Source organism: Chelonia mydas, chromosome 3, assembly GCF_015237465.2.
Source record: "Chelonia mydas isolate rCheMyd1 chromosome 3, rCheMyd1.pri.v2, whole genome shotgun sequence".
Classification (NCBI taxonomy): Eukaryota; Metazoa; Chordata; order Testudines; family Cheloniidae; genus Chelonia; species Chelonia mydas.
In genome coordinates this window covers 97,922,972-97,933,751 of record NC_057851.1, presented here as the reverse complement: position 1 = coordinate 97,933,751, position 10,780 = coordinate 97,922,972, and the positions used below count along the sequence as shown (strand labels likewise).

Below are 10,780 nucleotides of genomic sequence, written 5' to 3'. Positions count from 1 at the left end.
AATTGGCGAATGAGATTGCAGAGCCATTGGCCATTATCTTTGAAAACTCATGGTGATCGGGGGAGGTCCCGGATGACTCGAAAAAGGCTAATGTAGTGCCCATCTTTAAAAAAGGGAAGAAGGAGGATCCTGGGAACTACAGGCCAGTCAGCCTCACCTCAGTCCCTGGAAAAATCATGGAGCAGGTCCTCAAGGAATCAATTCTGAAGCACTTAGACGAGAGGAAAGTGATCAGGAACACTCAGCGTGGATTCACCAAGGGCAAGTCATGCCTGACTAATCTAATTGCCTTCTATGACGAGATAACTGGCTCTGTGGATGAAGGGAAAGCAGTGGACCTGTTGTTCCTTGACTTTAGCAAAGCTTTTGACACAGCCTCCCACAGTATTCTTGCCAGCAAGTTAAAGAAGTATGGGCTGGATGAATGGACTATAAGATGGATAGAAATTTGGCTAGATTGTCAGGCTCAACAGGTAGTGATCAATGGCTCCATCTCCAGTTGGCAGCCGGTATCAAGCGGAGTGCCCCAAGGGTCAGTCCTGGGGCCGGTTTTCTTCAATACCTTCATTAATGATCTGGAGGATGGTGTGGATTGCATCCTCAGCAAGTCTGCAGGTGACACTAAATTGGGAGGAGTGGTAGATATGCTGGAGGGTAGGGATAGGATACAGAGGGCCCTAGACAAATTAGAGGATTGGGCCAAAAGAAATCTGATGAGATTCAACAAGGACAAGTGCAGAGTCCTGCACTTAGGACAGAAGAATCCCGTGCACTGCTTCAGACTATGGACCAAATGGCTAGGCAGCAGTTCTGCAAGAAAGAACCTATGGGTTACAGTGGACGAGAAGCTGGATATGAGTCAACAGTGTGTCCTTGTTGCCAAGAAGTCTAACAGCATTTTGGGCTGTATTAAGTAGGAGCATTGCCAGCAGATCAAGGGACATGATCGTTCCCCTCTATTCAGCATTGGTGAGGCCTCATCTTTAGTACTGTGTCCAGTTTTGGGCCCCACACTACAAGAAGGATGTGAAAAAATTGGAAAGAGTCCAGCGGAGGGCAACAAAAATGATTAGGGGACTGGAACACATGACTTATGAGGAGAGGCTGAGGGAACTGGGATTGTTTAGTCTGCAGAAGAGAAGAATGAGGGGGGATTTGATAGCTGCTTTCAACTACCTGAAAGGGGGTTCCAAAGAGGATGGATCTAGACTGTTCTCAGTGGTAGCAGATGACAGAATGAGGAGTAATGGTCTCAAGTTGCAGTGGGCGAGGTTTAGGTTGGATATGAGGAAAAACTTTTTCACTAGGAGGGTGTTGAAGCACTGGAATGCGTTACCTAGGGAGATGGTGGAATCTCCTTCCTTAGAAGTTTTTAAAGTCAGGCTTGACAAAGCCCTGGCTGGGATGATTTAGTTGGGGATTGGTCCTGCTTTGAGGAGGGGGTTGGACTAGATGACCTCCTGAGGTCCCTTCCAACCCTGATATTTTATGATTCTATGATTCTATTATGTGGAATGAGTATTGATATCAGAAATTCAGCTAATGTTTTTTTCGTTTGTTTGGGTTATTCTTCTAACTTTTTCAACTTTCTCTTAGTATTATTCGTAGAATCATAGAACAGGAAGGGACCTCGAGAGATCATCTAGTCCAGTCCCCTGCACTCACTGCAGGACTAAGTATTATCTCGACCATCCCTGACAGGAGTTTGTCCAACCTGCTCTTAAAAATCCCCAATGATGGAGATTCCACAACCTCCCGAGGCAATTTATTCCAGTGCTTAACCACTCTGACAATTAGGAATTTTTTCCTAATGTCCAACCTAAACCACCCTTGCTGCAATTTAAGCCCATTGCTTCTTGTCCTATCCTCAGAGGTTAAGAAGAACAATTTTTCTTCCTCTTCCTTGTAACAACCTTTTATGTACTTGAAATTGTGTTGTGTATTGTACTGTGTATACAGTATTGGCTTGTGGTAGAACCTAAGGGCGCCAAGCAGGGATCAAGGCTTCACGATGCTAGGCACAAACACATAAAATAGTCTCTGCTCTGAAGAACTCACCGGTTAAGTAACATCTATGTCACTCTGTCATATTTACATAAGCATAACATATATTTGGAAGGGTATTTCTCTTTTTTTTCCTTTTTCTTTTTTTATACAACGGCCATTAAACTCTAATTGCAGACTGAATGAACACTTTAACTATTCTAAAAATTAAAAAGGCAGTGATGAGAATATTATGGTTCTTGGTATCCTCACAAGGAAACAATAATAAAATTGTAGAACTGCCTAGAAGCCTAGGACTCCTACGAAGAGAAGACAGTGGGTGGAAACAACTGTCATTAAATATTGAAAAGACAGGACTACCAGGCTCCAGGACTGGTCCTGCAGGGTTTCCAGGCTCATGCTCTGCAGTCACCGCTCCACAGTAAGGAAGAGTGCAAGGCTGGAACTGTGAATACTCCTCCTGCTTTCTTGTGTTTTCTGATGGAACAGATACTGTTAATTTGATACTATATTATGCTATAAAACAATAATAGAGCAATGTCCATTGGTTGTAATTTTGTGACTGAGAAGATAAAATGGCCCTCCAGAATTAAACAAGGGCAAAAAAAGAAAGATCAGAAATTAGTTTTTCAGTGAAACTCATCTCTATTTGTTACGAAGTATGAACAATACTGGAAACAGAAATGTTTTTCCATCCCTTTAAAACCTATATGATATCATTATTTACCAAATCAATAATATAAATATTAAGTTTTTTTACTTATATATTGCTGTCAGCCTATGCTTGTTCAAATTCTTTACTTATACTATTGAATTAAGTCTTCCTACACCCATATGGAATGGATACTATTATCCTCATTTAATGGATAAGAAAATTGAATTTCAAAGGGAGATGGACATTTAACTCCCTTAGGCTCCTTTGAAAAATGCAACCAAAGAGATTAAGCATTCTTTAAATACATTAGGAGAAAGAGAAAGAGAAAGAGAAAGAGAAAGAGAAAGGAAAGTGTTGGTCTTCTACTTAGCAGGGAAGGAGAGATAATAACTGATGACCTCCAGAAAACTCAGGCATTTAATGCTTATTTTGCTTCACTAAAAAGGTTAATAGGGACCACATACTCAACTCAATACAAGCCAAAGTAGGGAATGAACAGGTTAAAGAATATTTAGATAAATTAGATGTATTCAAGTTCATCTTAGGTACTTATGGAAGTAGCTGAAGCAATCTCAGAATCACTCGCAATTATCTGTGAGAACCCCTGGAAGATGAGTGAGGTCCCAGAAAACTGGAGAAGGGCAAACATAGTATCTATCTTTAAAATGGGGAACAAAGAGGACCCAGGGAATTATGGACCAGTAAGTCTAAGTCTGATACCTGGAAAGACATTAAAACAAATTAGGGCTGTCAATTAATCACAGCTAACTCACGTGATTAACTCAAAAAAATTAATCGTGCTTAAAAAGTTAATCTTGATTAATCACACTGTTAATAAAATACCAATTAAAATTAATTAAGTATTTTGGATGTTTTTCTACATTTTCAAATATATTGACTTCTATTTCAACACAGAATACAAAGTGTATAGTGCTCACTTTATATTATTATTTTTATTACAAATATTTGCACTGTAAAATGATAAACAAAAGAAATAGTATTTTTCAATTCAACTCATACAAATACTGTAGTGCAATCTCTTTATCGTGAAAGTGTAACTTACAAATGTAGATTTTTTTTTGTTACATAATTGCACTAAAAAACAAACCAATGTAAAATTTTAGAGCCTACAAATCCACTCAGTCCTACTTCTTGTTCAGCCAATCGCTAAGACAAAGAAGTTTGTTTACATTTATGGGAGATTCTTCTGCCTGGTTCTTACTTACGTCACCTGAAAGTGAGAACAGGTGTTTGCATGGCACTTTTGTAGCTGGTGTTGCAAGGTATTTACATGCCAGATATGCTAAACATTCGTATGCCCCTTCATGCTTCGCCTACCATTCCAGAAGACATGCTTCCATGCTGATGACGCTCGTTAAAAAATAATGTGTTAATTAGATTTGTGACTGAACTCCTTGGGGGAGAATTGTATATCTCCTCTTCAGTTTTCATAGAATCATAGAATATCAGGGTTGGAAAGGACCTCAGGAGGTCATCTAGTCCAACCCCCTCCTCAAAGCAGGACCAATCCCCAGCTAAATCGTCCCAGCCAGGGCATTGTCAAGCCTGACTTTAAAAACCTCTAAGGAAGGAGATTCCACCACTTTCCTAAGTAACCCAGCATATCTACCACTCCTCCCAATTTAGTGTCACCTGCAGACTTGCTGAGGATGCCAATCCACACCATCCTCCAGATCATTAATGAAGGTATTGAAGAAAACCGGCCCCAGGACTGACCCTTGGGGCACTCCGCTTGATACCTCAGATGATGACCCAGCACATGTTCGTTTTAAGAACACTTTCACAGAAGATTTGACAAAACACAAAGAAGGTACCAATGTGAGATTTCTAAAAATAGCTACAGTACCCGACCCAAGGTTTAAGAATCTGAAGTGCCTTCCAAAATCGGAGAGAGATGAGGTGATGAGTATGCTTTCATAAGTCTTAAAAGGGCAACACTCAGATGTGGAAACTATAGAACCCGAACCACCATCAACTTTCTACCGGTGGCATCTGACTCAGATGATGAAAATGAACATGCATAGGTCTGCTCTGCTTTGGATCGTTACCGAGCAAAACCCACCATCAGCATGGACGCATATCCTATGGAATGGTGATTGAAGATGAAGGGACATATGAATATTTAGCACATCTGGCATGTAAATATCTTGCAATGCCGGTTACAACAGTGCCATGAGAACACCTGTTCTCATTTTCAGGTAACATTGTAAACAAGAAGCGGACAGGATTATCTCCTGCAAATTGTAACCAAACTTGTTTCTCTGACCGATTGGGTGACATAGCACTGAGTGGACTTGTAGGCTCTAAAGTTTAAATTGTTGTATTTTTTAATGCAGTTATATTTTTGTACATAATTCTACATTTGTAAGTTCAACTTTCATGATAAAGAGATTGCACTACAGTACTTGTATGAGAAGAATTGAAAAATACTATTTCTTTATTCATTTTTACAATGGAAATATTTGTAATAAAAATAAATATAAATTGAGCACTGTACACTTTGTATTCTGTGTTGTAATTGAAATAAATATATTTGAAAATGTAGAAAACATCCACACATTTAAATAAATGGTATTCTATTATTGTTTAATGGTGCTAATAATTGCGCAATTAATTGAGAATAACTTTTTAAATTGCTTGACAGCCATAGTACAAATTAGTAAACAATCATTTTGGAAGCTCCTAGAGGATAATAAGGTGATAAGGAATAGGCTAAATGGATTTCTCAAGAACAAACCATGCAAAACCAACCTAATTTCCTTCTTTGGCCTAGTGAATAAGGGGAAAGCAGTGTACATGACATATCTTGATTTTAGTAAGACTTCTGACAAAGTCCCTGACAGTTTCTTAAAGAAATTAGGGAAATGTGGTCTATATGAAATTACTGTACAGTGGGTGAACAACTGGTTGAAAGGCCTTCTCAAAGAGTAGTTATCAATGCTTTGCTGTCAGACTGGGAGGGTATATCTAGTGGGGTCCTGCAAGGGTTGGGCCGCGGTTCATTAACATTAACATTTTTATTAATGACTTTGAAAAGGGAGTGGAGGGTATTTTTATAAAATTTGTTGATGACACCAACCTAGGAGGAATTTAAAGCACTTTGGGAGGACAGTATTAAAATACAGTATGACTGACAAATTGGAGAATTGGTCTGAATTCAACAAGATGAAATTCAGTATAGATAAGTGGAAAGTACTTCACTTAGGAAGGAAAAATCAAAATGCACAACTACAAAATGCAGAATCACTGGCTAGTACAGAACAACCTCAGAGTTATGGACACCTCAGGAATGGAGGCTGTCCGTAATTCTAAAATGTTCGCAACTCTGAACAAAGTGCAGTTTGGGCTCCAGATACAGCAGCTGACATTCCAGGACAGGATTCAGCAGCAGCTAAGCTCTTTACTGAACCCTGGCATGAGTTTGCAACTTTGTCCCACTCTGGGGGCAGAGGGGTGTATGTGGGTGTGGGTGTGTGTGGGTGGAATAAAAACAGTGCGTCCTCCTCCTGGCAGAGGGAATAGGGGGTAAAAACAGCATGTCCCCCTGCTGGCGGGGGGCGGGTGGGTGAAAGAAAAGCTTCAGAAAAGACGCTACCTACGCAGACAAGAGGGGTTCTCCTGTGTAGGTAATCCACCTCCCCGAGAGGCAGTAGCTAGGTTGATCGGAGAAATTTCCCATCGGCCTACTGCTGGCCACAGTGGGGGTGAAATTGCTTTAACTGTGGTGGAGCCCAGGGGTGTGGATTTTCGTATCCCTGAGTGATGTAATTCTACCAACATAAGTTCATAATGTAGACCAGGCCTAAGGGCCTGAACACCACTAAAGAATCGACCTGCATTTCTGAGGAACCTATAAGCCATGGAGAATATAGGTTTGGAATGGAAGCGCCATCTCGACATACTTCTACACCTACTCAATCTCATTGAGGAAGACAGGACCTAAATCATATGTGGCCCACAACTCCTTTGCCCTCACCAGCCTGGCAGCTACACAGTCCCTTAGCAAGTGGCCTCCAGGGAAGATCAGAGCTTCTTCCACAAACTTTACACTTGCAGAAACCCATGGGGCAGGGGAATTTCTGTGGTTAGGCCAGAGGAAGGAGGGGATATATTGGCAGCCTGGCCAGGTGTACTCAGGGAACTTCCGCACCCTGGCTATTCCAAAGCCATAGAAGCCATGGCAACTAGAGTGCAATTTAGGGCTGCCCAAATTTGCATTGGGGGCTGCTCTGGACTACAGAAGACACAATTTGCTTCAATCATTCCTCCATTCTTAGCACTAGAATGAGTTTAGCCCAGCGTGTAGAAAAATGGCCAAAAATATGAGAGGGAGAGAAATAAAAATACCCCACTGCAAGATCAATAAAGGTGGGAATTTAAATAAATATGAATAGGTAAAAATAAATTCTACATTATAGCACAGGAGAAACTTTTCAATTATAAAGTATTTTTGCTACTTATTTATTTCAAAATGCCATTGAAAGCTGTAGTTACAAATATTTTGCTATGTTCTATTTACTTTGTATTTACATACACATTTTTAGTATACTTATGGAAATCATCAACACATTGGAATGATTGCACTCTCACTCATAACAACTTTAATTCTCTTTTTCAGAAAGATTTAAAAACTGAAGAGCTTGATCAACAAGTTTCACGCCATCAGTGTTAGTATACAAATGCAAACACAAAAAAGTTTAGAGTAGTTAAGAGCACAACATGACTTCAGCGCTTTTTCAGAATGAAGAAACACAATATTGCTTTGAGAATATTAATGGATCTTGCTATAAAACATCATGGTCTTCTGGAATCCGCATAACTTTGTATGTTGTGCTTAGTTTTCTGACAGTTCTTACACTAGGTGGAAACCTAATGGTAATGATTACAATTGCTTATTTCAAACAGCTTCACTCTCCTACAAATATTTTGCTCGCCTCCTTGGCATGTGCTGATTTTTGTTTGGGTCTGACGGTGCTGCCCTTCAACAGTATAAGATCTGTCGAAACATGCTGGTATTTTGGGGAAACATTCTGTAGATTCCACAGTTGTTTAGATGCATCTTTTTGTTATTCATCAATATTTCACTTGTTTTTCATCTCTGTTGATCGTTACATTGCTGTTACTGATCCTTTAATTTACCCTCTCAAGTTCACAGTGCCAGTTTCAGTCATGTGCAAAGCTGTTGCCTGGACATTTTCCTTAGTATACAGTTTTTCTGTTGTCTTCACTGGGGCTAATGACAAAGGGATACAAGAATTAGTAAATACCTTCTCCTGTGTAGGAAGCTGTCAATTTGTCTACAACCTCTCTCCTTTATTTCATACTTTCTTTTACAATGATAGCACTTTACAGCAAAATCTTTGCTGAGGCTAAACAACAAGCTAGAATGATAGAGATGATGAGCAACAACACCCAGTCGTCTGAAACTTACAGTGACAGAGTTAGCAGAAGAGAGAGGAAAGCTGCTAAAACCATTGGTATTGCTGTGATTGCTTTCCTGGTATTCTGGTCACCTTATTCTATAATTGTAATAATTGATGCTTTTTTTAACTTCATAACACCACCCCTTGTCTTTGATATTCTGCTTTGGTTCACTTATTCCAACTCTGCCGTTAATCCTTTGATTTACTCTGTCTTTTATCCTTGGTTTCGAAAAGCAATGAAAGTGATTCTTAGCTGTAAAATGCTCTGGCTTGACTGTTCAACAATGAATTTGTTTCCAGAATGAAAACCTATCCGCTCCTGCACAAAGCTACTCAACTCACGTTTCACAGTCCTTATCCTTTTCATAAAATTTGGCTGTGTATTTCTTTTGCTGGATGAAATACTGTCATCTTGATTTTGTACTTTGTAAAACTTTTTATCATTGTGAAAAACTGGTTTATCATGATATCAAGACAATTTATTTACAGATACTGTTAATTTAATACTAGATTATGCTATGAAACAAGAGAGCAATGTCCATTGGTTGTAATTTTGTGAATGAGAAGATAAAATGGCCCTCCACAATTAATATTAATCAATTCCAGTAAATTTCCCATGTAGACAAGCTCTAAGATATTTTATACTTGCAGCAAGGGATCTGGATTTCACACACTTGCTACAGATGCCCTGGACAGGCAAGTTGTGAATGAGAAATATTTGTTAGTTTTCAATATTCCTGTATAATAAACAGGAACTGCTTATTATCTGGTTTGCTAAATTGTAAGTGAAATAGGAGCATGCCATTGACTTTACTGTAGCACGCAAATTAACTGAGTATAACATGAACTTAGCTGGATTTTGTTAATAAAAACTTCTAAAAGTTTAATTTACAAATTCCAAAAATAACTGTTTGGTTTTTTTAATACAATTTCGGTGGCAATTCTCCCCTGCCTGCTTTAGTCTGTATAGAGTGAAATTCTCCCTCTTCCTGAGGCTTGCGGTTATTAATAAGAAATTAATAGTAAATTGCAGTCCAAACGTTCTCCCAAGGCTTGGCAGTTCTCAGGGCTCTCCTTGTAGGAATTCTCTGTCCCAGCTCTGCCTAAAGAGCTGTTCCTTTAGCCCCAGAGTGGAGTTAACAAGCCACACACAGCAGTGACATGGAGTTGGCAGAGATAAATTAGCATCTTCACAACAGAAAAACTGTGCCTCCTGCTTATATCCAAATCATTAATGAGAGCATGAGACATGATTTTATAAATGTCCAACTGACTCAAGGCTTTAACCAACTTCATCAGTGGCTTACAGCCTCTTCAAGAAAATGTACTTGGCGACACATAGCAATAGGATGACGACTGACTTTTAGTATTCAGCTGAATAAATAATGTTTTATCTTAATATTTATCAAATATCATATAAAATAATGCCTCTGTTGGAAATAGAGTAGCTGTTCACTCCCTCTTCTCATGGCAGAGCCTTTTGACTGGGATAGGCAGGTAGCTCACTTCATCCTGCCCCCTTTGGAAGCAGCCACCTGCAGCCTCTTCCCTGGTTCATACCCTTGTACCCCAAAGAACACCGCTTTTCTGCAACTCCCCAGGCAAATCTTGCAAGATCCAGTGTTTGAAGAGTATGCTCCATTCTGAGACATAAATACTAGGGAAGCCCAGAGCTCAGGGAAACATCCATTCATGGCAGGATCCACTGGCTAGTCTTTTATTCCAAAATGTTTGTGCTAGCTGAACAACAGATTTGAACGAACAGAAGTATAGCAAGCAAAACCCAGTCACCATCACAAAAACCACAACAGGTTATAGCAAAAGGAGAAAGGTAAAACTCTGTTAGTAGCCAGGGGGAGCACTTCTGGAGTTTTGATCACCATTTTTTAACATCATAGATGATTTTTCTTGATCTGATAATCCTGCTGATGCAAGTGGGCAGGTAATTTTATTAATTATAAATTCTCTGTCAACCCTGTGATTTATGCCAGCATTTATCTTTGGTTAAGATGCAGTACAAATAAGTCCTAAAATTTAAATAACTGATTATTGTTGAAAACTGAATTTATTTCAGACTGAAAATCTGCCTTGATGCTGTGTTTGCACAACATCTAAAACCTTGTCTGCCAGTTACCCTGGGGGCACCTTTATACTCTTCATTTTTTCTAAAACTGTGTGTACTTTTTTCCTTTTTTTCAGGTGAAATAAAGTAAAATGTGAAATATAAAATGGTAGTAATTTTCATAGATATTAAGGTCAGAAGGGACCATTATGATCATCTAGTCTGACCTCCTGCACAATGCAGGCCACAGAATCTCACCCACCCACTCCTGCGATAAACCTCTCACCTATGTCTGAGCTATTGAAGTCCTCAGATCATGGTTTAAAGACTTCAAGGTGCAGAGAATACTCCAGCAAGTGACCCGTGCCCCATGCTACAGAGGAAGGCGACAAACCCCACGGCCTCTTCCAGTCTGCCCTGGAGGAAAATTCCTTCCTGACCCCAAATATGGTGATCAGCTGAACCCTGAGCATATGGGCAAGATTCACCAGCCAGATACCCAGGAAAGAATTCTCTGTAGTAACTCAGATCCCACCCCATATAACATTCCATCGAGCCTATTTACCATGGATATTTAAAGATCAATTAATTTTGTAGCATGATTAAGAGACAGAG

The 10,780-nt window shown here is 39.5% G+C and overlaps 1 pseudogene; it reads left to right on the top strand.

Annotated features, from left to right (window-relative positions):
• The first annotated feature begins 7,399 nt into the window (after positions 1-7,399).
• LOC102941499 lies at positions 7,400-8,408 on the top strand (annotated as a pseudogene).
• The last annotated feature ends 2,372 nt before the right edge of the window (positions 8,409-10,780 follow it).